The sequence below is a fragment of the Chaetodon auriga genome, chromosome 3, assembly GCF_051107435.1.
Source record: "Chaetodon auriga isolate fChaAug3 chromosome 3, fChaAug3.hap1, whole genome shotgun sequence".
Lineage (NCBI taxonomy): Eukaryota > Metazoa > Chordata > Actinopteri > Chaetodontiformes > Chaetodontidae > Chaetodon > Chaetodon auriga.
In genome coordinates, this window is record NC_135076.1 from 24,375,235 (window position 1) to 24,403,089 (window position 27,855).

A 27,855-nucleotide genomic window follows, 5' to 3' on the forward strand; every position below is an offset into this window, starting at 1 on the left:
GAGAAACATGAAATGGCCTTCAGGCCCTCTTGACTTAAAACTCACCCATTTGCCGGGCCAAATGTAGCTCTGCTCCACCCACCCCAAACCCTGACTCCCCGACCCCTTACAGCTCCACTGGGATGCTTAGATTATCTTGTGTGTGTTGAGGCCTGGGTCGGGGGGGGGGGGGGGGGTACCAGTAGGGGATCACAGAGGGGTGTTGATACACAGCATCAGTAACACACAGGCCTCACAGCCCACCACATTGCCTCTCACCACATGCGTCTGGTGTACTCGTTCACCTCCACCTGCACTTCACCTTCTGCCACACTTCCGCCCTTTATCCTGCTGTCGTTCGTCCACTGTCTTACAATTTAGTGCTTCTAGTAGTATTAGTATCTGCTGCTGTTATCTCGGCCATATATATACAACCCACCCATACCTATTTATACTTTCATGCTTTTTTGAAGTATTTCAAATCTCATTCTCCCCCGTCTCTCTTATCCCTTTGCCTTTTTATTTTCCACCCTCCATCTGTCACCATGCTCTCTGTCTTCTGGCTCCCTGAAGCCCTAATCAAGGCTCTCAGATGAGGCACACGGACACAGAAAGAAGAGAGCACAGAGGCTCCCAGTATGTTCACTAATAGGGCAGAGGTTGGAGTCTGTCAGCTGTGGCCATAAAGACTTTGGTGCTGTGGCTCTGACAGCACTCGGCTTCTTCTGAGTAACCAGGAGACCCAAGTGCTAATGCAGACAGCACTGCACGGTCACAGGCTAACTGCTAGCCGCAACGCTGTTTGGACGCGTTGAGGGCCCAAAGATGAATCCAAGGCTCCGGAACAAAACTATTTTTTCAGAAATCCCGTGAAGCAGGCGCCCACTCTTCTTTTCTCTCTACTCTTGCATTCTTCTCTCCTCTTGCCTGCAACTTATCCTTCCATCACATCTCCTCCCCCACTTGCTGTGGCTTAAGCTCAGGTAATTTGAATATGTAGATGTGAAGTATGAATGATTAATTAGGGTAATGCAGGGGGATTCAGAGTGCTATACCTCCTCTGTGTGGATATCGAATGACTACAGCTGATTTGCATAGATCTTAACCTCGTACCACCAGGGTGAACTGAACCACACAGTGCAAAGTCCACTTTGAATAAATGCACGTGTCCAAAAAAAAGGCGAAAACGAGACTAAATCACCAATAAAGAGTCGACTGTTGTTACATGAAACAGTGACAGTTTTGTCATTTCGAGCCGGCTAAAGTATCCACAGCCCAAATGTTCCTGTCGCTGTGGGATTGTTGGGGAATGTCAGGGTCAACAAATGTGTTAGCTGATGTATTAGCCCAGCTTATAGCCTGACATGTTACATATATGTTGCACACATGGGGTCAGCATGATCGATCACTCTTCAAGGCTCGACCAGTTTGATTTTCTCTCGTCTCTAATTGGACGCCGGGGACTCGCAGTGGGCCGAAGGACCTGAGATGCGATCACACCCTTTCGGTGTTGTAGAAGACCATGCAGTGCATCCCTCCCACGTAGGAGCAGTCACAGGAATCTAAGAATGCAAACACGTGATGATGAGCGGTATTTGGTTTTTTAAAGAAAAGTCGGAGACAACAAAAGAAAACAAAATTTGTGTTTGTGACAACTGTTCTAAAAAATATTTATCTCTGTCATCGTTTTCCCATTAGGTCTTTCGTCAAGCTCCGTGAGAGTTCGGAGCGATTTAATCATAAATAATAATGTTGATGTTTAATCTAGTCTGTGTGCCGCTGGAGCCAGAACAATCGTCATTTAGTCAAAGGCAAACCTTGTGTTAGATGTCTAATTTCAGACCACTGGAAGAAGTCTCCCCCCTCTGTTTCAGTGGAGCTGGAGAAAAATGCACAGAGCGACTGTAATTGAAATGTAGTCAGAAGAGATTTTTTTTTCAGTTAAGTTGAATTTGATAGCCTCCAAACTGTGAGTGCATTTGCATATTTTTAATTAAATCTCAGACCGTGTTTTTTTTTTTTTTTCTTTGAAGATCATCTAAACCAACTTGTCACTTCCTATATTGGGGTATTAACTAATTAATTTTTGGCCTGACTTGTCAGTATGTATTTGTCTGTTTACTCATTATTTACTTAGAGCACTGCTGGACTGAGTGTGTGTGTGTGTGTGTGTGTGTGTGTGTGTGTGTGTGTGTGTGTGTGTGGGTGTGGGCGCCCTGTGGTGCCTGTGCTTGAACTGCATGTTCCTGTTATGTGCAGTGAATTTACATACCTCCTCTCAGCAAACATTTCTCTGCACGTCGTTCCCTTGACCAATCACACCTTTGCAGAATGGTTGCCATGACAGCCTTATAGCCTCAGCCTCTGCAGGGCTGCCAGATGTGTGTGTGTGTGTGTGTGCGCATGTGTGTGTTTTTGTATACATGCTAGCATTTTTGTGTTTCTGCCATAGAGGCATCGCCAGAGAAAGGAAGTGAGCAGTGATAAGGCTTCAGTTTAGTCCTGTGGGTGTGCTGGCGTCCTTATCTGTGTGTGTCTGGTGACACGACCGAGCTGCAAAGGAAAATATCCTTTGGAGAATCCCACCGGTCTGATCGTAGCTCGCTGGAGGAGAAGCAGCCAAAGCAAGCAGCTAAAATCAGTCTCCAATCATTCTCAATCAATATCTCCTTCTGCCCGGCTTCGATCAATATGTGGCTTTGAAGGAGTAACAGTCACAACTGTTTACTGCGCCATGAGGAGTCTGAGTGTTTGCATGTGTGTGTCCTTCTGTGTCAATGTCTATTTGTGAGCATTACATTTTTTGTGCATATGTTTGACCAGCGGTTATATATTTATCTGTGTGTGTGTGTGTGTGTGTGTGTGTGTGTGTGTGTGTGTGTGTGATGGAGAGAGTGAATTGTATGCCAGAGGCTCAGTCTGGGCTTCACAGGGGGAGACACATTTCCTTTCATTCTATTTTCTTGCCAGGCCTCATAAATGTCTAACATGGGTTGAGGAAATTATGCTTGTTTAGATTATTTAGATTCATCCCACATTCATTCCCAAAGACCTGCGGTTTTCCCTGCTCCAATTTGCTTCACAAATGGACATACTGGTGCACATGCAACTGCTCAACACACACAAACGCACACAAACACACACATAATGGATGTCAAAAAGATATGTTTGGTTTCTCCCCAAGGCCAGGGGCAAGCAGAACGAATGCTTAATCACACTTACACAAGCAGAGGAAAATACATTCCTGCAGATGTACAACAACACACACACACACAGCCGTGTTTCCATCACTTCAGAGGACGTTACACTGACTTGCATTCATTTATTGGAGACTTACCCTAAAGCTACCCCTAACCACTGTCTAATCCTAACCATTACCCTAACCTTAACACAAGTCTCCATTCTAAAATGTGGTGATTTCCGTAGCACTGCGTCCCCATAAGGAAGGTGAGTCCCCACAATGTGTAAACTGATTTATGTCCCCACAACGGAAGTAATACAGCCAAACACACACACATACATACACGGAGGAGAGTGAGGGTATGGGGAGATTGTACAATGACTTGCAGGTCCAGTAAGTGCTGCAGAGGAAAGGAAAAGCACCGGAGACCAGGGGGAGGTGTGGGCGCAGGGGCAGTCTGGGGTCAATTAGTATTCATAAAAGACAAATGAATCCATAGCTGCGGCCTAATACCAATTACTTTTGATCACCTAATCAATTAGAGTTGGTTAGGGTTACTGTAGCTAAATAGAAAATTAACTGCGACATTCACCATCGGCGTCGAGATGACTTTTCATCAGCCACCACATCGGACATGTTAATTTCCTCATCAAGGTGGAGAATGGAAGGATATCCACCCGCCTGGTCGGAAATGCACACTCCTGCGCACACACACGTGCAGCCACACACAGTTATTACAGGCCCTTTATTAAATATCCCTGTGGCCCCTTAATAGACAAATAGCATCTGATTCTATCAAGCGGAGTATAGAGAAAGAGAGAGCGAGGGAGGGGAGAGAATTAACGGAGTCCTCGGTGGCGGAGAGAATATGCAGCACTGAGAGACAGAGCAAATGAGTAATTCAGAACTGATTGATTGTACAAGAGAGAGTGAGAAATGGAGAATGAGAGAGATAGAGTGCAAAAGAGGAGGAGATACAGAGAGGGAGAGACCGATAAAAAGGGACCATAGATTGCAAGAGAGGGGGGGAGGGATTGGAAGTGAGGAGAAGAAAATGGAAGGTAGAGATGTGGTGGATGGATAGCGAGAGAGAGAGACTGAGACGAGGGAGAGATGGAGTGGCATTCGCTCCCCAAACCTTTGCTGGATGGTTATTAAACTAACCCTTCTCTACGTGCGGCACGTCTGGTGTTGCTGCACCTTTTCCCATTACCATCCCTAACCTAGTTTAAGTTCAGCCATCGCCTCGGGCTTGTGGAAGAGGAGTGGCAGCAGTATCAGGTCAAGCCCGGGGAGGGGAAAAGCCCAGTGGTTAGTATTCCCGGAGTGTCGGAGGCAGAGAGACGGGAGGGAGGTGCAGGGGGGAGAGTGTCTGGTGGGGGCAGGGAGAGCTGAGGATGAGGCTTTAACTTAGCTAAAACCAAACACTGGTCTCCTTCTGGTGGTGTGAATGTGGCTTTTAACATCATCATCATATTAAACCTGTATAAATGTTTTTATATACTTCTTCTCTGCTTTGCCAAATACATTTTAGAGGAAATGTGATAGCTGTTAGGTTTAGGCAACTAAAACACTTGGTTAAGTTTCAGGAAAGACTGGTTTTGGTTAAGTATTGTTCAAGTTAGCATTGACTTTTTAGCCATGCTGGCTGCAGGGATGGCAGTGCCGGCTTTTCTCTAGCACCACCAGCAGGTTAGGTTAAGATTTGTTTCATGCATCCAATGAAAAATCTCAACAGCATCTTTCAGAAATGGGCAAATATTGGATGAAAATTACACCAAATGTACCACATTTTCATGAACATTTGGTACATTCATGCTGCAGAATGAAGTGCAGTCACTTTGGTGATCTGACTTTTCATCTTGTGTCGTCATCAGGTCAAAATTTCACTTTGTCCAATAGTTTGGTTTGTTGTCAAATACCTGCAGAACAAGTCACATCAGCCTCAGCTGTACTTTGGTTTTGTGCTAACTGGCAAACGTTAGCACGCTAAACAAAGAGGGTGGAATTGTTGTGAGCGTGCTCGCATGTTGACGATAGCATTTAGCTCAAAGGACTTGCCTTACCTTGAGTACGACTTCACGGAGCTGCTAGCATGGCTGTGGGCTTTTGCTCAATATGTAACCAAGGACGAGCAAGCATTGTTTCACTTTCACAAAGTGTTTTGAGTTGCTTGGGAATAATTGTGAAACCTTTACCATGCTTCAGTTCTCAGGAGCAGGTATTGTAGTGAAAGCAAATTAAATAGATTAACTGATCATTTTGCTGAGGTGTTCAGTGTGAGCGTTTCCTCCTTATGTTGATTGAATGATTACATTTCTTACTAAACAGAGCTTACAAATGCAAATTATTTGTACACCGTATGTGCCCTTTTTTCAGGAGGTGTGGTTGCTTACACCCACCCACGAGTTTCTTATGCACTTATGTGTGTGTGTGTGTGTGTGTGTGTGTGTGTGTGTGTGTGTGTATATATGTATCTGAATTCCAATGCAGCTATGTGGGAGCATGTGTGAATACTGTATGAGTGCAGCTGTTGGATGTACAGCGTTCAAAGAGGTGACAACAGAGCTCACTCCAGGTGGCTTTTCATACTGTAATATGTGGATTGGACCTCACTCTACATGTGTCACATGTGTGGATCACACCCAGGGAGGCGTTGGTGTGAAATCCTCCTCATTCCTGCAGATTCATTCCTCTCTGCCCTCCGTGTCTTGCTCTCTCTCTAATTTGTCTCTCCCCTCCTCCTCCTCCTCTCCACCCCCTCCTCCCCCTGTGTCTTTGAGGCCAATGGCCGAGACAGGCTCACACGATGCAGTATTGATGTGGACGGTTAGTTAGCTCTTCCTCCACATATAGTCCTTCCTGTCTAATTAGTGTCGAAGGAGAAGAGCCTGTCACAGTGTGTGTGTGTGTGTGTGTGTGTGTGTGTGTGTGTGTGTGTGTGTGTGTGTGTGAGAGAGAGGGGTGTGTATGTGTGTACATGTGTGTCCTAGCCTCTGCTCTCTTATCTCAGAGCTCTCATTAACCAGGCTTTGTTTTCCTTAGCTTCATTAGCATTCCCATGACAGCGGCTGTTACCTCAGCACTGGGCTAAATGCTAAATGGTAGCCATAAGAAGTCAGTCTGCCCTGCTTCTTTAACATTAGCCTGTTTACATTGTCTAAGTGTTTGTAAGTGCAGTGACACAGCTTTCCTAATAGCTCTTTGTCAGTGGGTCCACATATCAAGTGTTTTCTTTAGCTGCTCTGCTTTAAGATACAGACAAATCATCTCTCCTGCAGAATATGTTAAACCCGCTCTCGCCTTCGGGTGAGTCCGGTCTGTCTGTGCCCGTGAGGAATCCCGGCTACTCTATTAACATGAAGCAGCATCTGCACAGACATGTTTCCTCAAGGTGGAAGACACTCTGCAGTTTCTAATAACACTCTGTGGCCAAAATGCAGAGAGAAAACGAGGAAAGCACCAGGAGTGCAGCTGATCCAGGTACAGTGGGGGAGGTGGAGGCAGAAGGAGTGGAAAAATGGAAAATAAATGAGCATATCAGGAGGGATGGAAGGGGGTGTAGGAGGTTGTTTTAGGGGTCCCAGTATATGTTCTTCATTACGATGAGGTATTCTCTGGAGAGCTCGTGGTGAATCAGGGGGAAGATATGTAAAGGAGACCAGGCCGTGACAGGACACCTGCGCTAAGGTGACGCAGGAGCGAGGAGTGCAACTACCATCCATCTGTAATGATCACCATGAAGACCCTGGAGAAGAATGTTCAGCAGAACCCACCAGAGTCCCAGAGGAGAGGTTCAAAGGCCAGACGCTTTGCATTTCCACCATCCATCCCTTCTCCGCTAACACACTCGCCGCCCCTCACCCCCCCCCATGATAAACAGTACTACACATGACACACATGGGTCCTTACCCCAAACCTGCCACCATAATGGTTTTCCCCATTAGCTTTGTTGTGTTGTGCTGTTGTATTATTGTATTTTACCTCAGAGCATGAAAGCCAGCTTACACTTACACAGATTTTAGCTGGAGATGAGTAATCCATCACAGCGAGCAGCTAGTTTGTCTTCATCAGCAGATGATTCGGTAGATTTCCCTCGTACATTTCAGCAGATTCTCCCACAGTAGGTTCATCTAAACAGAGATTCCTCAACAGAAAAAGTGTAAGAATGCTGAGCCCAAAGTTGTGCTTTATAATTCTAATATCCACCATATCCTGTCTCCACCTCCCATAATCAGGAGATGTCAGATTGAATCCCTTAGACTTACTGTATATGTGCCTTTTCTTTTTGCAGGTATGGTCAGTGTTTGCACTGAAGTGATTAATTCCACTATTTCCTATGTTGCATGTCTACAGTGAGAAAAGATCAGATAGCATGACACTGCACAGCGGTGAATGTGGAAGGTTATCATAGCAGCAATCACTTTTTCATCAGTGCAATGCTACGCTGTACATGCTACAAGGTATTCCAAGGTTTTTATGGCTTTGATTGGCGCTGCGTCGCTACCTGCCAGATTGCGCTCCGACACCAGTTGTGCACGGGTCAGCGTTTCTGCTCGATCCCTCTTTATTTTGTCTTTTTCGCCGGATCTTCCTCTGCCTGCTGCAACAACGCGGTGATCTCACAGTAATGAATGTGGAGACTGCGCTTTCTGAACACAATGCTATTGTCGGCTCAAATGCAGCTTTAAAACGAAGCTAAAGGAGCTTAATGGGAGAAAAACTTCAACCATCTGAAACACTGTTCCATGTCAGCTTTACTGAATGTGTGAGTGCCTCAGAATCAAAGAGCCAGGGCTGCTTTAGACTCACTGTTTTGTACCACCGTTAAAAAATAACAGAGAAATCTGTTGTAAGAGACAGAGATTCTCCAGCAGACAGTAGACTCAATCATCCATGATGTAATGCAGCCACAAGACATGTATTTTGAGTAAGGGCTGCTCCTATCTCTCTGTTTCTTCTGTCAGATGAATATTACTCAGGGATTGAGAGTGGTGAGACAGATGTGAGTAATTATGCAGAAAGCTGTCATACCTTCTATCCATCCTTCCTCTGCCTCCTCTTCCTCCCCACGCCCTCTCTCACTCTTCGTTCCCCTCTCTCTAAACCGCCCACTAACCCCGTCGATCAGAGGCCTGGTGCTTACATGTCCTCGCAGAAGCTGAAGTGGTCATTATTCACAGCTTAGGCCATGTCTGTTTGCTGTGAAATGGCTCACGGTGTGCTAACACGCGTTCAGGAACGCAATTAGCATAGTGATTAGCAGAGCTATTTCACATGTTAACCCGTCAAAATGCACAGGCACCTCTCTCAGGACCCCGACAGTCGGGCCCGACAATTCACTCATAATGAAAAGGCATTTCCATCATGCACTCATTCCCCAGTGAGGTGGAAATAAAGCAAATGGAAAGTGTGTCATAGTAAGAAAATCAACAGAAATGCCTTTTTCCTTGTCTTTTCTTCCCTTTTTTCTTCTTTTTTCCTTCCCCGCTCCGTCCATCGCAGCATCATGTCGTCTTTATCTCACTAACAGTCGGGCCTTTTTTGTCCACAGCACGTCCCCGAGGATCCATTCACCAAATGGAGAACCCCTCTCCCTGATGGATTTACACAAACGTGCGCATGGAGCACAAAGTCGCAATATAATAATGTTATTTCAACAGCACGGCCAGTGACCCCTCTAAAGAGGATCCCTACTGTGGCTGTATACACATAACCTTAATAATTCACTCACACTCCGCCCTCAAACACACACACAGACACACAAAGAAAAGGTCTAAATAATTTACAGAGGGAGACGTCTAGCCCCTAGCATGAATAAGTAAGAGGCAGCCCACTGGCCAATCGTGCCCCTCACAGCTCCTCTCTGACCGCGTACACAGTTTAATCAGCTCATAAATATTGCACCGCTTGCTTACTTGATAGTCTCGCTAATTCTGTATTCAATTTCGTTTTCATTTAAGCATCACTTAGTGAGTCTACAAATTGTGGTGTTAAGAGACAGACCGGAGATACTTTTCCACATGCATTCGAACAATGGAAATGTGAGCAGACGCCGATGTTTAATTCATCGTTGCTGTAATTAGATGCCTTTAACCTACAGCGTGCGGCTCTTACTGTATCTTCTGATTTGTTTCATCCTCGAGTCTGATGGTGTGTTCTTTCTCTGCCTATCTCCTCTTGTTATTGTGCCTTTAAAACCTCTTTACCAGCTCTAACAAGTCCCAGTTCGGCTGTTCACCTTCTATAATTCAATTCCACCCTTACACTACACGCTGCACACACACACATAACCACCAGGGGTTTTTGTGAATTTATTTTATGTTTTGATTTCATCCGTATGTGTAACTAAACTTACTCACTCTCAGTTTTATTGCAGTCTCTCATTCTTTCTTGTATTTTGCTCATAAAAACTCTCATTTATTCATTTATTTATGCATTTATCTACTGGTTTAGCTGAAGTAGGTGTGATTTGTTGGGACATGTATTTGCCGTAACTCCAATATGACTGACCAATCTACTGATTTAATGATTCCTAGTGGACTAGTAGATGGGGGAAAGGCCTCAGTGGTGATAAGAGAGGTACTATTATTTTGTCCTTCTACTATTATTACTGTGTAGAGGTAGGAATAATAACGCCCATTTATTTATTAGAAAAGAAAAGAAAGCACCTATGACCATAGAAGAGCACTGTTGAGCAACTGAACAGCACCACAAATTGATTAAACTGATAAATTGAGAAAATAGGTAATTTGAAGTTTGTATGGGGAAAAATGAGAAACAGAAGCGAATAATGACATCTGGTCAGTAGTTGTGCAGTAACTGTGTTTTGGGCCGGTAAAATGATACCAGCCATCGTATAGGTAAACCTAACTATGATCAAATTACTACAGCCACCGGCACTAATGAGAAAATCAAACTAATGAATCAAATCAAACAAACATAATTCTGCTAATAGCGTTACTGGAATGCCTTCATTAACTGTCCAGCAGAGCTTATTCCACTTGGTATCAATATATTGATTTTCTTCATTCATAAAAGTTGGCTCTTTAATTAGATTGTAGATTTCACAAATGAAGTCTGAATTCTAAAGTATTACAGTGCATACAGGAGGTGTTCTGCACATAAAACAGTGACTTTGAATTAGAAAAGGATTGCAGCAGTGTGTAGCTGATGGGCCGTTCAGCAGGTCTGCCTCAACGTGTGAGGAGGCTCCTGAAACATGAAGTCCATCACAGAGAAAGTGATGGACTGACTGTCTTTGACGTGATGCTGCTTGTGTGGTGGATGCCTGATAAATAACCCTGATTCCAAAAAATCCGAAAACAAAATGCAACCATTTGCAAACTGTGGTTGTGTAGGATTCTGCTGTCTCTTCAGACATCAAGTTTGTCACTATGCAAACCAAATTATACCTTCCCTGTGTGTCTCTACATGTGGGCTGACTGTCTCAGAGGTCGAGAAAAACTGTGTTTTCCTGCTGTGATTTTAGTTGATGCGTTCTGTTCCCACCAAATATCACGCATCGGTGTAGCTCTGTTTCTGAAATGTTAAAGGTCTGTGGAGGGTAAAACCAGTAGGAGACTGTAAAAAGGTAGTGCGGCAACAATAGAAGGATCCTTAAAGCGCTTCCCTCCCACAGATGTTTGACAGAGAGCTCAGTCAAGCCAGAAGCAGCACTGCTGGGTGTTTAACCCATGTCTATGTGGTGATGGGCGAGTGTGTTTTCCCCTGAAACACCAGGATGCCCCAGTCATGCTGTCTTAACTCACTTTAGTAAGTATAACTACTGTTCAGGCTTACTTCAAATGACTAAAAACTACTGTGGCACCTTTATTGTGGATCAAAATGGAGGCACATGTGACCCGTTGCATTTCTGTCATGGTGCATCACATGAACCACGTCTCAGTGTTAGCTGGGAGTGACTGATGAGAGGAGGAGGGGGGAACAGATTCAGAGGTGGGTCAACAGAACACCAGATTTTTGTGTCCCTCTTTTTCTGTCTCTCCTCTCCTGCGGTTGCTTCTGTGGCTAATTAAACTGTCCATTAAATCAGTGATGCAAAGGCTTAAGGAGCCCGGCTCCTCGCGTCATCCTCGGCTCCTTTCATAGCAGAAGCTTTGGAAGCTACTAGGTTGAAATGCTGTGATAGTTTTAGGTTAAATTAGGTTCGGGAATATCTGTATGTATGCATGATGGGTAAAGCAAGAGAGCTATTGAGAGAGATCGAGGAAAAAAGGCATGAAGGAAGAGCAGACACGGAGAGGCAAAGAAGAGTAAATAGAGAGGGGAGTACAGCGGGAGAGGTAAAGGGAGAAAGAAAGCGAAATAGCGTAAAGCGCTGAGCGCAGGGTGCCGCATGTCGGCAGGTATCAGGGGGAGTATTTGGTGGCCAGGAGCCAGTATGAGTGAGATGAGGGGAGGCGAGCCTGCAGAGCCAATAAATTACGGGCCTTCAAGCCCCACTTTACATTAATGGAATGTGCAGCGCTGTTCTCTCCAGTCGGCCGCTGAGATTAAAGAGTAGGGAAATGGCTGTGGACAGGCTCTCCCTGGCCGGGGCTCTCTGTGTGATATGGGCCATCGGAAACCCACAGAGTGGCCCCGTGGTGCACAGGGCCGGCCAAACGGCTTCGCCTGCGCACGGAGGTCCACGCAGAGCATTTCAGTCGAAAATCCATCCCAAACAAAACCCGCAAGGTGTCTTTGCCTTGTGTCGCCGTGCCAGAAAAGGTGGCTTTTAGAGCAACAGCGATAATGGCAGAAAACCCTCACTTGGGTTGTTTATGTGCAGTACTGTATTAAAGACCAGCTTCTGGGAAAGTCAACCAGGATACAGTGTGGCACGCTGAAGATTTCTCACAGATTATGTGGGATAAAGTGTGCGACTATGAGAGAATGGTTGAAGCATATCCACCTAAACCCTGCTCCCTTTCACAGCCCCTAAACCCATTACCCCACCATTCATCTCTCAATTGAACTGTGCCACCGCTGTGTCTCCGCCTGTCTCCTGGTGGTTTTAGACTTGTTTGATGGAATCAGATGCATCTGGCAAGATTCAATTAAAATGCCGTTGCCTTTCTTAACTACTTCTCATCGCTCGCATGTCTCCTGCCAGTCTTTTAAAGTGATTACACACAATTATTTCAATTAGATGTCAGGAAGTAGTGCCATCATCATCAGACAGTAATCAGGTTGTGGTGGAGCGGTGGGAGACAGAAAGCGACAGCTCCTCTCATTCTCTTTCATTAAAGATGGAGGAGAACATTGCCGAGCGTTTTAGCTTCTCTCTTTTTTTTTAATTTTCCTCTCATTTTTCACAATGTGGCACACTTTTAGAAACACAGAAAAATCCACCTTTTGCACCCCCCCCGCAAGCTGTTCTCATCTCGGCTAATGAATGAAACCCGTCTCTGGATCTCTTTCTGAGGGACGGCTGAAGATGAGGGACCGAGCGAGACATAAAGGTAGAGCAGGACTCCTGTTGTGTCCTGGACAGAGTCAAACAGAGGGAGATTACAGGCGGCCGTCTGGTTATTCTTTACAGTAGAGCGCAATTCAAATAATATGTGAGAGTTTGTCTCAACACTGTCTCAGTTTTTATCATATTGAGACGACTAAATAGCTTAGTTGACTAAAAAACTGAAAACTGAATGGAATATTAGTCCAGTTTTAGTCAATGGAAACTGTTTACACATTTTTAGTTATTATATTGAATATTTAAGTCAATCTAGTCAAGCCAATCCATTGTCATCTTAGTCAGTCTTACTCTGCGTAAGATTTAATCTCATCAGTATCTGATGAAGAACACAGGTTGAATGATTAAGAATGCAGCTTTGCAGAAAATGTCTGCTCCAGAGGTCTGACGGCATCAATCTGAAGAACGGGTCCAGACACGGGACATGTTCTGATTTGCAGATTTATTTTTGAACCGACTAGGTTCAACAACTGGCCTCGGGCCCAATGCTCCCTTTAAAACCACCGTAAAACACTGAGAGCCGTGCAGACAATGAAACATTTAGAAAATGAAAATGGGACCTCGTTTCTTTTTCCCATTCCCCGTTATTGTCACTGTTAACTTTAACTTGCTGTCTGTGAAACAACTGATGTTACTCCGACTCCTGACTGCTCACTGCGTGCAGCTGCTGTGGAGCTGATATGCTAAACGCAGCACTGTAGTATTTTGTCTCTTCTTGTCTATCGGTGAAAATAAAGATTTTGGTAAAGTTTATTTTTCAGCTACATTGCATGTTGACAGTCACAGTTCGTGTTTAACGACGTAGTTCATCATAGTTTTTGTTAACGCTTCTTTCTTCTTTTCCTTTCTCCCTTCATGTTTTTTGCAGTCCTTCCTGCTCTCTGTCCATTTAACACAAAGTACATACATTTAATTAGAGCAGGGCAGAATGGAACGCATCATTCGGACTACTTTAACATTCAGGCAGAATCGAACCACTTACTTTCTTTATGTCCTCCCATGTCGATCAGCAGGGGTTCATGACTTGAGCTGCTGGAGCCCGGGTATGGTGGTCTGTGTTTCTGCTGGAGCTCCACTATACTGTCCTTGAGGAGCAGAATATACTATAGGAGCTCCCACGGGATTGAGGTATGGTAACAGAGCCCGCGCCGGAGCTGCCGGGGCTCTGTGTTGTGATAACAGAGGCTTTGCAGGAGGGGACACACACAGCATAATGAACAACCCATCGCCCACTGCAGCACACACAAACACACGTTCGCACACGTGCGCGCCCTCATACAGACTCGGAAACACACATGCGCCCATATAAAGGCCATGTTCTTCTATAATCACATCTTTCCCTTGTAGTAATGTGTTCACACAACATTATAATCAACAAGCGTGCGCACACACACACACACACACACACGTGAAAAGTGCACACACACAGTACTGTGAGGCAGCCCAGCCCTCTGCAGCAGCACATGCTTGGTTGCGTAGCCGAGGCCACGCTGACTGCATGTCTTACAGAAGCATCAGTATGCTACGAGCATGGCCCTGTGTCTACACCACTCTCCTCTCCCTCCCTTCATCCACCTCTCCTTTATGCATCCCTCTCAGCTCTCTGTCTTACCCCCATCACTCTCTCCATGCTTCCTTGGCTCTGGTACTCCCTCCATTCCTGATCTCTCCCACTTTTAGTGTAAAATAGAGCCAGATTTGGGCTTGTTAATGCCACGGGGATGCTTGTGTATTCATCTCTGTACTGTATTTTCAGAATCCTTATCTTTGATTTGTGTGTGTTTTCCTGTATTTTCCTCATATTCCACTTGTCTCACCGCTTCATCTCTCCCTGGTCTCCCTCCTTCACCGCTTCTTTGCGTCACTGCTGGCTGTGCTTTTGGTTTTTCTGGTCCAAGCAGGGAGCAGCGTGCTAGGCTAATTATACCATTAGGATCCAGCCATATTGGCTAATGTTGTTTTTCTGCTTCTTCTCTCTGTTGTATTATAACCAGGGGACGGGCCCATTAATTGCCCTGCTGATGGCTGTCATCATGCACACCCCTGTATGTCCAGCACAGTGGGGCAGTGTGCATGTGTGCGATTGTGTGCGTGTGTGTGAGTCTCAGCGGGTGTCTGATGGGAGGGTGCTCAAGTGTGGAGGACTCATCATGGGTTATTAGGAGCATGCAGGGGGGCCATCAAGCGTGAGAGATGGAGAGATGGAGGCAGCAGAGAGATGAAGAGAGAAATGGTTAAGGGAGAATCATTCCTAAAGCAAAGTAGCTCAGGTCTCTGAAAGAGACTCATTGAGTCTCGTCTTTTTACTTTTCTTGCCAGTTTTGGATGAACTTTTGTGGCTATGAAACACCAAACTTCATAAAGTTGGAGGTCAAAACCAGCAGAGGCTGTGATACCCTGACTTTTAGTCCATAGTGCGGGTAAAGCTCTTAAAATGCAGTCCTACACTTCCCATAATGCCTCTCTGTAGCATCCTTTGTCAGACCCTCCTTGCCTGATAACCAGCAACATCTTTCAAACTCCTCACCCACAGTTTGCGTCACAGGTCTTAAAGCTAAGATAACCCCGCTATGACATCTTCAGGGTCGTTAGAAGTCTGCCTCCCAAACCACAGAAGAAGGTACACAACAGTTTTCCCTGGCTCAGCAGTGTCTCCCATGACTAGTAAATTGACTGTGACATTAAAAAAAACGGTGCACTGCTCCTTTAAGTTAATGTGTTTTCTGTCAAAGAAACGTTTGTGGGATGAATGAGTGAGTGGTATCACATGGCTTTTACTGACAGGGCAGATCACTGCACTCTGACACACACACACACACACACACACACACACACACACACACACACACACACACACAGAATATACATCCAGTACACACACGGGTTGCTCATTGTCCCCTGTTAATTTCCTGCAAAGCATCCTCACAGCACATGAAGACCGATAAGCGTAAAGCATAAGGATCTGGACAGCCTTGTACACCATGATTAATTCATCCCATATTCTGCTTGCCTCGAATGAATGTGCAGTTAATATTTAATATTCCTGCGCTTTTTCACATGATTGCAACATGATTATGAGAGGGACACAAACAGTAGCACTTGTGCCTGTTCGAGAGGTGAGAGAGGGGCCAAGAGAGGGAGGCTGTGTGAGAGAGTGGGCGAGAAAGCACGGCTCACAAATTGCACTCTTACTACTGTTTGTGCTCACCAGTAATGCTAATGTGACACTTGAGTAATTGACATTGGAAACAAAATGAGATTGAAAGATACAATTAAAGAGAGATAACAGGAGGAGGGGAGGATGAGGAGGAGAGAGGCAGCCGCGGCATTACCATACGTAGTTGAGTGTGGGGGGTGAAATGCGTGCTGACAACGTTTGTTGTTGTGCATCTAAGCAGCGAAAGAATAAAGACAGGGTGCACCTCCAGCTTCATTTTCATGCTGTACGGAACAAGAACTGTATTTTTTTTTTTTTTCCCGCTCATAAAACACAACAATGAGCAACTACATGCTGTTTGCAGTACATACATTAAACTCTCCCCTCTGGAAACAGGCGACATAAAGGAGAAGCGCGTACAGGAGGAGAGAGTGAGCAGACGGATTTCATATCATGATGATACAACCCCTGGAATATTATTATTGTTCATAATTGGAGCCTTTAATAAGCCTGCAGTGAGGTCATGGTGCATTAATGGTGTGTATTACAATAATTCACCACATTCACATAGAAATGGAGACTCTGGACAAGCTTCTATAATATTACAGTAAAACACCCCCCCAGACACACATACAGACACACTTTGCTGCCTCCCTTTGAATTATTATGTGGTAATTATACTTCTGTGAAGATAGGCATAGACGGTGTGTACTGAGACATATCGTAATGGTTGCAGAGGCTGGCGGCGGAGCTGACTTGCAGACCTCTCAAGTCTCCGTGTTGCTTGTGGCCCCAGAAGCTGAACTGAACTGGACGCCGTCAACTTAAACTTGCAAAGTGTTCGAAGAGCCACTGCAACTTCTCCAAATGACACCAAATCCATGTTGGCTGACAGCAGCAATGTTCCCGTCGTCACACGCGCTGCAGACAGTGTCATGTTGTGGTGCTATTGTGATGGTAATGTGAAATAAGACTGATGGAGAAGTTAATTAGAGTCCAGGCCAGTCATCCCCACCTTCTGACCCATTTCCACCCCTCCCATCATCCCTCTCTACATCTCCCCTTATCTGTCATTCACAGTCCCACCACTGCTAATAAGCTTATTCTCAGCCATACATTATGTCTGCACATGTACCTTTTTTCTCCGTACAGTGCAGCTCGGCTTTTTTCCTCCACCAGAAAGGGAGAGATGGCTGCTCGCTCCCACCATGTCTCCAATTAGATGCCCTTCTATTCATCCTTCTGTCATTTCTCCCTCTTCTCTCTATGCTCTTGTTTCTCCCCGTCTGCCGGTGTTGGAAGCAGGTTGTAAAACAGGCTGCCTTATCCAAATGGAGACAAGCCCTCTGCCTTACTGAGACAGAGTCACATTAGCCTCTTTAGTCTGCCTGTGTTAGTGCATGCGTGTGGCCCTGTGTGTGTGTGCGCGTGCTGTGCCTATGTGTGTTTTGAGGCTGTGTGTGACATTAGCCTCGCAGTCACAGGTAATGATCTCATCTCCCCGCTGGTGACTAGAGGCATACAAAGAGAATTACACACATACACACACAGTGTGGGAAAGATGGGGAGCAGAGATTGGTATTGTAATGGTACTCTAATGGGCTACCTGACAAGTGCTTCTTCTTAATGCTATGCCTCTCCCCCCTCCCTGTTCCTCCCTCCTCCAGGTGCATTTTCCTTCTTTGAGGAGCAGTGATATGGACACCAGGTGTGGTGACGTCCAGGTATGTGCTCAGTTCTCATAGCACCATTTTAAGCACAGCATCTTTTGAATAATGCCGCCCTGTCATCGCATCACAACTTGCTATTTGTTCTCCCAGTTCTAACTGGGAGAACGGCTGCTGTTAAACTAAATCTGTGGCTGTGACTGAAATCCCTCCCTACTTACTGCGTAGTGCATTATATTCAACCTCCGCCATTTTATGCAGTGCCTTTGGAAACATGCTGCATTTTTGCAGCGGTTAGCACTGTCGCATCACAGGAAGAAGGTCCTAGGTTCGATTCCCGGCTGGGGAAGTATTATTCTCCTGCCTTGACTAAAGCACTCACTTAGAAGTTGGTCCCTGGAGCTGCACGATGGCTGCAGATTCCCTACGTTGATGAATAAAGGATAAGTCAACTGACAGATTCAATGTGTCAGATTTTGGGCCATGTAAGGGCAGAAATGGAATATATCATTCATTCAATTCATTCAATTATGTTGTCATTAGTGTATTAGTGTACTGCCAGGATTCTGCAGCAGTCCAGAATGGACAAAGCAAACACTGGCTTGAAACAGCGCCTTTTGCATTTTTGGGGAGTTTTGTGGCCACGCTTTGAAGGGGAGTGTGAGCGGAGGGGTTTTCAGCTTGATGCATTTCCAGCCTCACTGCTAGATGCCACTAAACCCTACACACTGGACCTTTAACTTAATGCATGGATGCAAAATGACCTTTGTGCAACTCTGCATATATACATGACCCCATCATTAATCTCAATTTGCTGCTCACTATAAAGTATTGAGAGCCTTTACACGAGGAATAGTGAAAGGCTGAAGGCAGTGATTTTGGACGCTGCTTAACAGAGCAGGACACAGAGCAAATGGTGTCATACGCAAACCTGAGTGAATGCACAGTGAGACAAAGCCGAGACAAACGTGGGGGTGTCTGAGCGCAGCAAACTGTTTTCAACCTGTTGAAAATTCATCTAAAAATTGTTCATTTTATATCAGCCCCTGCTTTTAAAAATCAATCCTGCACTGTCACATTAAACCGTCTGTGTTGTGTTGAGAGGATGAAACAATCTGATATGGCTTCAATTAGCCAAACCAAACTTGCTAATAGACTGAACGTTTGTTTAGCTTTGAATCCTGCAGCCCATCCACCTGCTGTCAGATCAGGTTTTTTAGCTCTGAGCAGCCCCTCCACCCCACAGACGCCCCACAGACACACTATGATGCTCTTATATTCCTGCCTCTCTTTTTCTATTTATACCCACTGAGATGAGCAATGAGCCCCAGGCAGCCCTCACTCACCAACCCGAGCACACGTAGACACAAAAACACACTTTCTCTCTCAAACACACACACACATGCTGGGAGTTAAGGCTGAGGTGGAGGTTAGAGGGTTTCATCAACAGCGTGTCTGACCATATGAACTAATGTAATGCAGTTAGCTGTATTGTCAAGCCTCAGAGAGCACGCCGAGGACTGGAGTTCCCGCTGTGTCCTTGCTTTCAGCCTCGTGTTTGGGCATTCAGCTGCGCGGCCCTAAAGGGAAAATCCACTCCAAAACCAACAACCTCTACTGCTCAGGCTTGGTTTGTCAACATGGAAATGTGATAAACAAGACAGTCAAGACGGTCTTGGCAGAGTCATCAAGAGACACTTCCCACAGCAACACGGTGACAGTAATTGGGATGATTTTATCAGGCTATGGGCTTTTCAGTGGGTAGCTCTTATCAAAGCAATTAAATTACATATTTTTTTTTAAAATGTAAACGCTCAAGTAAGTTTAATACAAAGTCACAACTTTTTCCCTAATCATTGCCAAAGAAGCAGCGCGAGCGGGCGAGTGTGCAGCTCAGGACCGATGTCTGTTTGAAGGAGGATTTTTTTCAGCTCTAATTACCTCCAGCAATCAAGAAACAATTAGCAGTGAGCCGTTAACCTGCTTGTTTGGTTTTTTTTTTGTGACCTCAGCCAAAAGGTGAGTTTATCGCATTAAAAACATGCCTGCACTCATCCACCTGCACACACCCAGACATACAGGCTGGCAGAGAGAGGGAGCGGAGGAGGGCTGGAGTACTACTGAACTGTAACTGAACCAGTTAAAAATGGATGAAGACAACATCAATGAGAAACAGCCCCTCTTGCATTATTTACAATATTGAGAATACACTGAAAGTATGTCAGCTTGACTTGTTCCACCTCTTCTGCCCTCTTTTCCCCTTTCCCCTCCTCCCAGTACTACCATCGCTCCCATCTCCTCCCACCCCCCCCTCTTTAGGTTGAGTGATTCACAGAGTTTACCAGAGGTCGAGCAGGCTCAGGGTCATAATTCCTCAGTCCAGTGGAGCAGGGGGCAGTCGGGGGGAACCTGGTATACAGCAGATCCTCTTACCAGTTCGCACTGATGCATGAGTTTTGTATTTGATTTGCATGCTTTGGATGCATTTCTCCGTAGATAAGTGGAGTGAGGATGCGTCTCTGGGAGCGCGGGGATTGGGCTCAACACTTAGTTTGAACAGGCACTTTGATCGGATGCAGATATTTGAAGAAATGCTGTGGAAATAGCTGTCTGAGAGTCACGCGTTTTGCGTTGCGTAACGTCAAATCGAGCCTTTTTCACATCTACGAAATGATAGGGTGCGGTGAATATGAGGATGGATGATTGTCTGTGTGATTTTAGAGGTGCAAAGTTTAAATTGACTCCATGTTGTATGATTGATACTCACACAAAAAGGTAATACCTGGCTTTTATATCAAAGGTCTCTCAGTCCATTCCTGTGCCCTGTTATGTGTTTGACATGATATCTAACACCTTTAAAGATAGAAAATTCAAGAACAAGGAGTAAAGAAACACCATGGATCTTCCTCTGAGGTGGGGATGGTGACTTGGTCGATGAGAGAGGACGTTCCAAGCGCCATCGTGGGAGCAAAGTTTCTAGTGTAGAGAGCAGAGGCAACTGAATCAGCTGGGAAAAACATATCTTAATTGATCTCACAGCATCAAGTGTGCAGCCCATCCAAACCACCAGAGATACTGTCTGCGTTTGTGTTCTTCAACACGGCGCAGGATGATTGTTCTCCACAAGACCCTTCTGAGATTGTGGAAATGCCTCACAGTAGTCAGTTTCCATCCAAATGTAGTGCGGATTTCAGCAGAGTGTCCTGAAAATTGGCAAAAGGCAACGCAAACTAATATGCGTGTTCGGCTGGGGGAGTCGAGAGAGCAGCCGCTTGTGCTGCTTCTCCAGTCGGATGCAACAAGATGACATGGTTAAAAGAACGGCGGTCGGATCTCAAACAGTGGAAAAACACGTAGAAAACATGAACAAATACAGCTTCTGTTTGTTCTGTGTAATAATCTGAGGACGGCTGCCGTCTCATCAGTCCTTTCCTTCCCGTCTTTTTCCATCTCTTTAGTACCAAGTGACATTTAAGTCACGTGTTTCATGTATGTCATGATTTATTCACTACGACCGAGTCCAGGTGTGTTTCCATTTCTTTTCATCATATCTTATTTTCATGTATTCACCAACTTTTCACCTCAGCCAAGCACAGAAAACTTTTTTTTTGGTGGTACTTTGACTTTATTTGGAGTTTTGGGTGTTTCCACTCAAATGTGGATAGAAACACAGTTTGTGTTGTAGTACTTCTGTATATTCTTTATTAAAGCGTGATTTAGAACAGAAGTCAAGTGTAGTTCTTGGAAATACTGAATCCACGTCAGCTCTACGGCATCACCGAACCTGCTCTCTGACCTCTCTGACAGAAGGTCCGGTTGTGTCTACTCTAACGTTGTTTAGGCAAAAAAATAATTACAGAAACCATGTTTAAAAAATGCAACAAAAACTGTAAGAAACATCTACACACATGCTTATGTTGTATGTGGAGTATGTAATAATTTAACATGTAAATCTGTGTGTAATACTTAGACAAACATCTCCTTTTGTGACATTAAATGTTTAATTACCGAGTCACTGCCTTCACTGGTAAATGACTGTCTCCCTCTTGAAGCTGCACCAGCTTCTGCAAAAGTCCAAAATTAATAAATAATGAGTAGATAAGTAAAGCAAATCCACAAAATTGACACTGCCAAACAAAAACCAGAAGAAAATTAGAGCTTCATTGACAATTTCTTTCTTGCAGAAAAACATCAACAGTTGCTAATGTTGCTGCTAATGTTATCACCGCTGCCTCCTGTCACCTCCAGTAAGACCCTGTTAGGGGTTTTTTTGCTAATAAGCTCCTTTAATTACTTCTCAGACACAAATTATGTTCCTATTAAGACACATGGACACATTCACAGAATGCTTTAGGATTACTTTAGATTAATGTATTTATATGATTGTTTGTCTTATTTATTTATTTTTTTTAATAAGAATTGTCTTTGGCAGGCGCTGGTGCCACGCCACAACCTGCTATGGGCTCAGCTCGCAAGAAGCTCTGCGGCTGTTATTCATTATAGTCGATGGAAAAGCACTGGATGGGGATCAATACGTCGTCGCAAACTATCACACAAGTAATCTTTTAAAGACTTACAGGGAACGCCGGCGCTGCGCTGACACGTGTGATCCAGTTGGGTTTTTATTTAGAGTGGTGCAGAGTGTCAGGGCTGATAGAACACAATGAGTTCAGACAGCAGATCTCACTGCGACGCTCACACAGAGGTGGGATTAGATACCCTTTACTTCCCCTCTGTGCTAAGGGGAAACTGTGTGATGTGTGTGTGTGTGTGTGTGTGTGTGTGTGTGTGTGTGTGTGTGTGTGTGTGCGCGCGCGCGCGCGCACACGCTCCCATGTCTGCATATGCATGAAACGTGTTAATGAAATATGATGAAATATGATGGAGCCTCCCAGAGGCAAAAGCCCTCAAAGTTACACATCCTGATGAAAGCATAAACATGTGTGACATTTCAACAGAGCACATCTTTATAGCTAACCCCCTGCGGGGTTAAAGCGGGCACACACACACACACGCACACACACACACACACACACGTATTCTCATGTACACACCAGCTTCCCCTCTCCTCTATCTTAACCAAATACACACACGTCAGCCTGTCACCTAGATTTAAGTTGTGATCCTCCTCAGGAGTCTCTCCCTCTCCGTCTCTTTCTCGCTTTATTTACATGTGCGAATGCAATAAGAGCGACCTGTCACATTGTCAAAACTCAACTCCAAACTCCTCTGCATGTCTGTGCACATACAGACTTTTCAGATTCAATATATTTTTCTCTCTCGCAAACCATCTCTCCTTATCTCCACATGCTCTTTTACTCTCTTCCCATCTGTCAGGCACTTGATATCCTGATACATCTGAGTTATTGAAGAGTGGCATGCTTTGATATCTGCGGTTATGCTGTGATATTCACTCTTTGGAGGGGGGTCCAGCTCCGTAGCTCTGTTCCACCCGCCTCTCCCTTCCCTCCCTCTCTCGCTCATTCACTCTTTGCGACGTGCTTGCGCATCCACGCGCGACACCCTGGTGCTCGGAGCTAAATAAGCAGCATGGGAGAATGTAGGTGAGGCGGGTCGCTGCGAACTTGTCTGTGCATTCGGGTCAAAGCTAATCTCATTCCAGCCTAGATGTGTCTCTCAAATTCACCTCCAGACGTATTGACGCCTCTTCAGAGGAGACTGTGTCATTTACAGGCGTCAACTAATGTTTGATTACAATGTGTCTGCAGTCAGCCATGTTTGAGAGCAGTGTGGAGGGATGGGATGTGGAGCACGCGGTTAATAGTTAAAGCTTTTAATGAGGTGCAGCGACCAACATTTCACCCACCTCATGTCTTCATCAGAGTAAGAGGAGGCAGTGAAAATGCTTAAATTGCCTGCTGCATCTCGTAGGATGGACAGGTCTCAAACGTCATACATCCAGCAGATGAATTCATCTTTTCATTTAGCCCATATGGTTCAGTTGTGTTCAGTGTGGTTCTTGCAGCCTGGTGCACATCGACCAAACATGAACGTGATGTCACATCACTCTGTCGAATTATGTATGCAAAGCGTGAACGGGCCTCCACCCTGATGCGTTGTGTTGTTGAAAAGATTTAATGCTACTGGATTTCCATATTTACCACAACTGGAGCATATGGATCAAATAAAAAGACTCATTCATCTTAGCCGGCCGCAGGCATTTGAAATGTTTTCTCTTCCTCCGATGACGACCTGCTGTTGTTTGTTGTCGCTCCACCCGTTTAAAAGTTTCATCTGTAACCGTACACTACAGATCTCATCCCCTCAAATCCCGCCTCATTGTCTCCGCCGTTAAGCCCCAGGTTTGAGCTCAGAGTTGGCATCAGCTCTATCCAGAGACTCCCTGATCCCTCTGAACATGTCTGAATACTTTTTAGCATAAATCTGATGTATGTGCAGTTCGGAGATTGTTGGTCAGCGTGTGACATGATAGCTTAAGGTTTTGATCGGGCTTACTGTATGTCTGATGAGGAGCTGACAGTCAGAGACCGTCCCGCTGTACTGTACCGCCGCCGCTGTAGCCCAGCTGTGCTCAGGCAATTAGAGAGCAGCCTTTGTCGCCTTTAACGAGTTTGACCCATTTTGCTGATAGTACAAATGCATTTCTATTCTTTCTCCCATTCTCTCCGTCCGTCCCTATCTTTTCTTTCATTCTCGCTCTCCCTTCCTGCATATGTGTGTATTAGAGGAATCCTAATCCTGTGAACAGTGCGAGGAAGCTGACCTTCACGTTCTCACCGGCGACCGTATCTGTTCGGACATTTCCCATGAAGCAATCCACGTGTGTGTCTGGAGGAAGGGTGATATGTTGATGTGTGTGCTTATGCAGTTACATCTGCTCAGGTGTGTTTCTACTGGATGTGACTCCTGTGAGTGTGTGACACAGGAGTGAGAGGAAGGATGGAAAGCTAGCTGCTGGCTTGCCCACATGAGCATCCAGGAGTTATCTGTTCAGCCAAGCTGAGACAGACAGACAGAGACTGTGAGAGGGAGAGGAGGACGGTGAGTGAGGGAGGCAGATACTGAGGGAGGGAGATACGGCAAAAAAGGGCAGAGATACTGAAGTGTGGGAGGGAGATAGACAGGAGGGCTGCGCACAGATAGAGAAGGTAAACTACAGCTATACTTAGGCAGGAAAACAGAGCGGCGAAGGGAAAGATGAGGGGAGGAGAGTGATGAGGTGGCGTGGTTGAGAGAAAACCAAGAGTGAGGTTGATGAGATGCAGAAATGAGGATTTAAATAAGGTTCAGTACCCAGGAGTAGATTTCTGTATGGATGATAGAGACATGTCACCTTTCAGGAACTCTTAAATGTCCCTCCAGCATTTTGGCTTGTAAGCACCAGACTTCAACAGTCTGCACTCTGCGTTTAACTGGAAAATCTAACCAACAACGATGGCTGATGGAGCAAAAACGGCCCAGAAAGCATCTGCCATGCTTGAGGTACTTTACTGTGTGTAAAGTAATGCATTACTAAAGGCATTACTTTAGTGTTACTTTCAGCAAACGGTCGCTGAAATACGACAAGCCTTACATTTGGCTGTATTTTATGGTTTGTAGTAATAATCTCTACTATGTCCTCAGCATTATGTGTTTTCTTACCTCGTAGTTTTGACAGGAATTTTGCTGACTAGCTTTATCAGACCCATTTTTCCTACTTGTGCATCTCACACCACAGACGAGCTCTCACTTTGATCTCTGAAACTCTGCAGGCTCGCCCCTCAGCTTTGTCTCACAGGCGTAACGGCAACCTGAAGCGTTTATTTGCGCCTCGAGTCTGTTTTTCACTCGCTTAAGAGCCAATATCTTTTCTTTCTCTTTTTGTATTTGTGAATTAATACAAGACAGAGTAATATGATGATCCTTTATCGTATTTGTTAAATAGGGATCCAGAAATGTCTCACTTTGGTCAGGCGGCATCACACAAAACATAGTTTAATACACATGAAACATTCAATACACATGCGTAATAGGGTTTGATGTTTTTGTATTAGGCTGTTTGGTGTAAAATTCTAAACTTTAGTATAATTATGTTTAATTATTGGAGTGATTGATGTGCGCGCATACATAAGTAAAAACAGAGCTATATTTGGCTCAGTTCTAAAAGCCGTTAGTGTTACTAAATGAAGATCCGTTTGGGAGTCGAAAGAGTCGGCTTTTGTTGCTGAGCTGAGCCAAATGATCTGGCTCTGGACACAGAGATGGAGTTCCCATCACTAATTGATGCCCAATAAAAACGCACTCAGTAATACATTTATCTACACTTTGCAATCAGAGGCGGAGCAGAGTGTGCTGCTCTCTGGACACACACACACACACACACTCACGCACACACCTCTTTTGCACAAAGTTTGCTGAAAGCTATGGTGATGACCCACATTTCCCATCATGCTGTGCTAGACTGAGTAGTTCAACAGTTTCATGTTCCAAAACGTGAATCTGTTTGTGCTGGTCTACAGTTTTAAGCATCAGTGAGGTGGCTGTTACGCTCATCGACGTCTTTTAATTATCTTGATATGTGCTGTACGTCCTCACAGGCCTAGATGCTGAACACTGGCAGTGATTCAGTACTCAGATACTAACTGTAATAACTGCTGAAATCTAAATAGAAACTGTGGCCAGCATGGCTAATGTCAGTCTGAACAAAGCTTAATTTGTTTGGTTGGGGTTAAATATGTTAAAATCCAAGGGGAAATCTTCATTTTGAAGGAAAAAACTAAGGATTTTGAAAGTGTATTTAGGCACAGAAAATGTCCAATAAACATGTAACACTCCTGATGGAAGTTAACAACAAGCAAATTGTTTACAAAATATATCAGAACCCGTGATGAACCCGCTTGCTTGGCATGTCCTGCCCCACCCTCGAAACCTGAGCCTGCACCTCTGTTTGAATGTGGCTGAAGAGCTTTAGTTGAAGACTGCTGAGTGTCTTCCAGTCTTTGCAGAGATCAGAGGAATTGTGTCCACGCTGAGGCTCCCAAACCCCTGACAGCAGCACACATCTGGAGAGGAGGATGATCTGAGGCGAGGAGGTGGAGGAGAAAGTGGGAGGTGCAGGGGCAGAGAAGTGAAAGGAGGTGTGGATTAAGAGGGGGGGGGCAAGGTTGAGGCTTAAGGAAGAATGGAGGAAAGGCATGAAACTGCAAAATGCTCTGCTTCAGTGAAGTCAGCACAGGTGCATCACCCTCATGTGTTCAGCTTCTTTATTCACGCTCAAAATGATCAATGAACATCAGACAGGAAGCAGTTCTCCATCTTTAGTCCTGCATTATGGCTGTTTCACTTTTTTTTTTCTCCAAAAAGTGTGCTTCCATTCTGAGTAAGAACACTCGACAACATGGCGAGTTTGCCAAGTCCATGACTCACACACACACACACACACACACACACGCACACATGATTTAGTCTGCATGCCTTAACTGCGGGTGGTTAACCAATCGATAATCTGTGCTGAATGACTGCGTGAAGGCTGCAGCATTGACGGCTGCTTGCGCGCGCTCGTGCTTCATGAATGTGTGTGTTTTGGCAGCACTGCAGGTGAGGAAGAGTGTGACGGCGGTGAACTTTGGACAGCACGCTCATCCGTTAGCAGCCGACAAACTACAACTAACACTGATGACGTTTCTTCCACAACTTTTTATTTCACACCTAAATTAACCCATCAGCCCCTCGCCCTCCTCCTCCTCCTCCTCCTCCTCCTCCTGCGCTCCTTTCATCTTCTCTTGCTCATTAGAATTTTGTTAACATACATTTTCTGAATCCTCACCATCACCCAGTGCTTTTCTTCTCCCTCTCCTCCTCCTCTTCCTCCTCACCCCCCCCCCCCCTTTCCACTCCCACTCCTTGAAAGCTGAAGAAATCAGGACAGCTCAGCAGCGGAGGGGTTAAGTGGAACCGAGCCTCGTGATTGGCTGCCGGCCGGCGGTCTGAACCAGCCTACAGAAAGAGGTAACCAGGCAACCTCAGAGAGGGAGAGAGAGGGAGAGGAGAGACGAGGGGGCAGAGGAGCGAGGAGGGGGGAGAGAAAAAAACCGCGCTGAAAGAAGCCTGGCATAGTTTTGTGAGGATTGTGGAAAAAGATGTGACGAAGCTTGCAAGCGCTCTCCCCGGGATGGAAAACTGGATTACTGCCCCTGCCGTAACACACTGTGGATGTCTGAATAAACCAGGAGGAGATACGCGGGAATGAATGGATCCTAAAGCCTTTTCTCAAAATGGGAACTAACTGTGCTCATTTTCGCTGTAGTGCAAAGGTAAGTGCGCAGTGCAAAGAGCGTGAACGGATGCGGCGCAAGCGGCGGGTGTCGTCCCGGCGCCGCCGCGCGCGAGCTCCACAAAGTGTGTACTTTTCCATCGGTGTGTGATAGTTGGT

The 27,855-nt window shown here is 45.3% G+C and overlaps 1 protein-coding gene across 7 annotated transcripts in view; it reads left to right on the plus strand.

The window, feature by feature from the left end:
- dab1a (DAB adaptor protein 1a) overlaps window positions 1–27,855 on the plus strand; it is a 189,363-nt gene that overhangs the window by 87,887 nt on the left and 73,621 nt on the right. For 5 of the 7 annotated variants that reach the window (XM_076726339.1, XM_076726331.1, XM_076726336.1 and 2 more), the window contains exon 1: window positions 27,310–27,736. The gene's annotated coding sequence lies outside the window, so the exon portion shown is untranslated. Of the gene's footprint in view, window positions 1–17,462; window positions 17,520–27,309; window positions 27,737–27,855 lie in introns of those variants that run through there. The other 2 variants (XM_076726332.1, XM_076726333.1) reach the window with 1 other exon arrangement.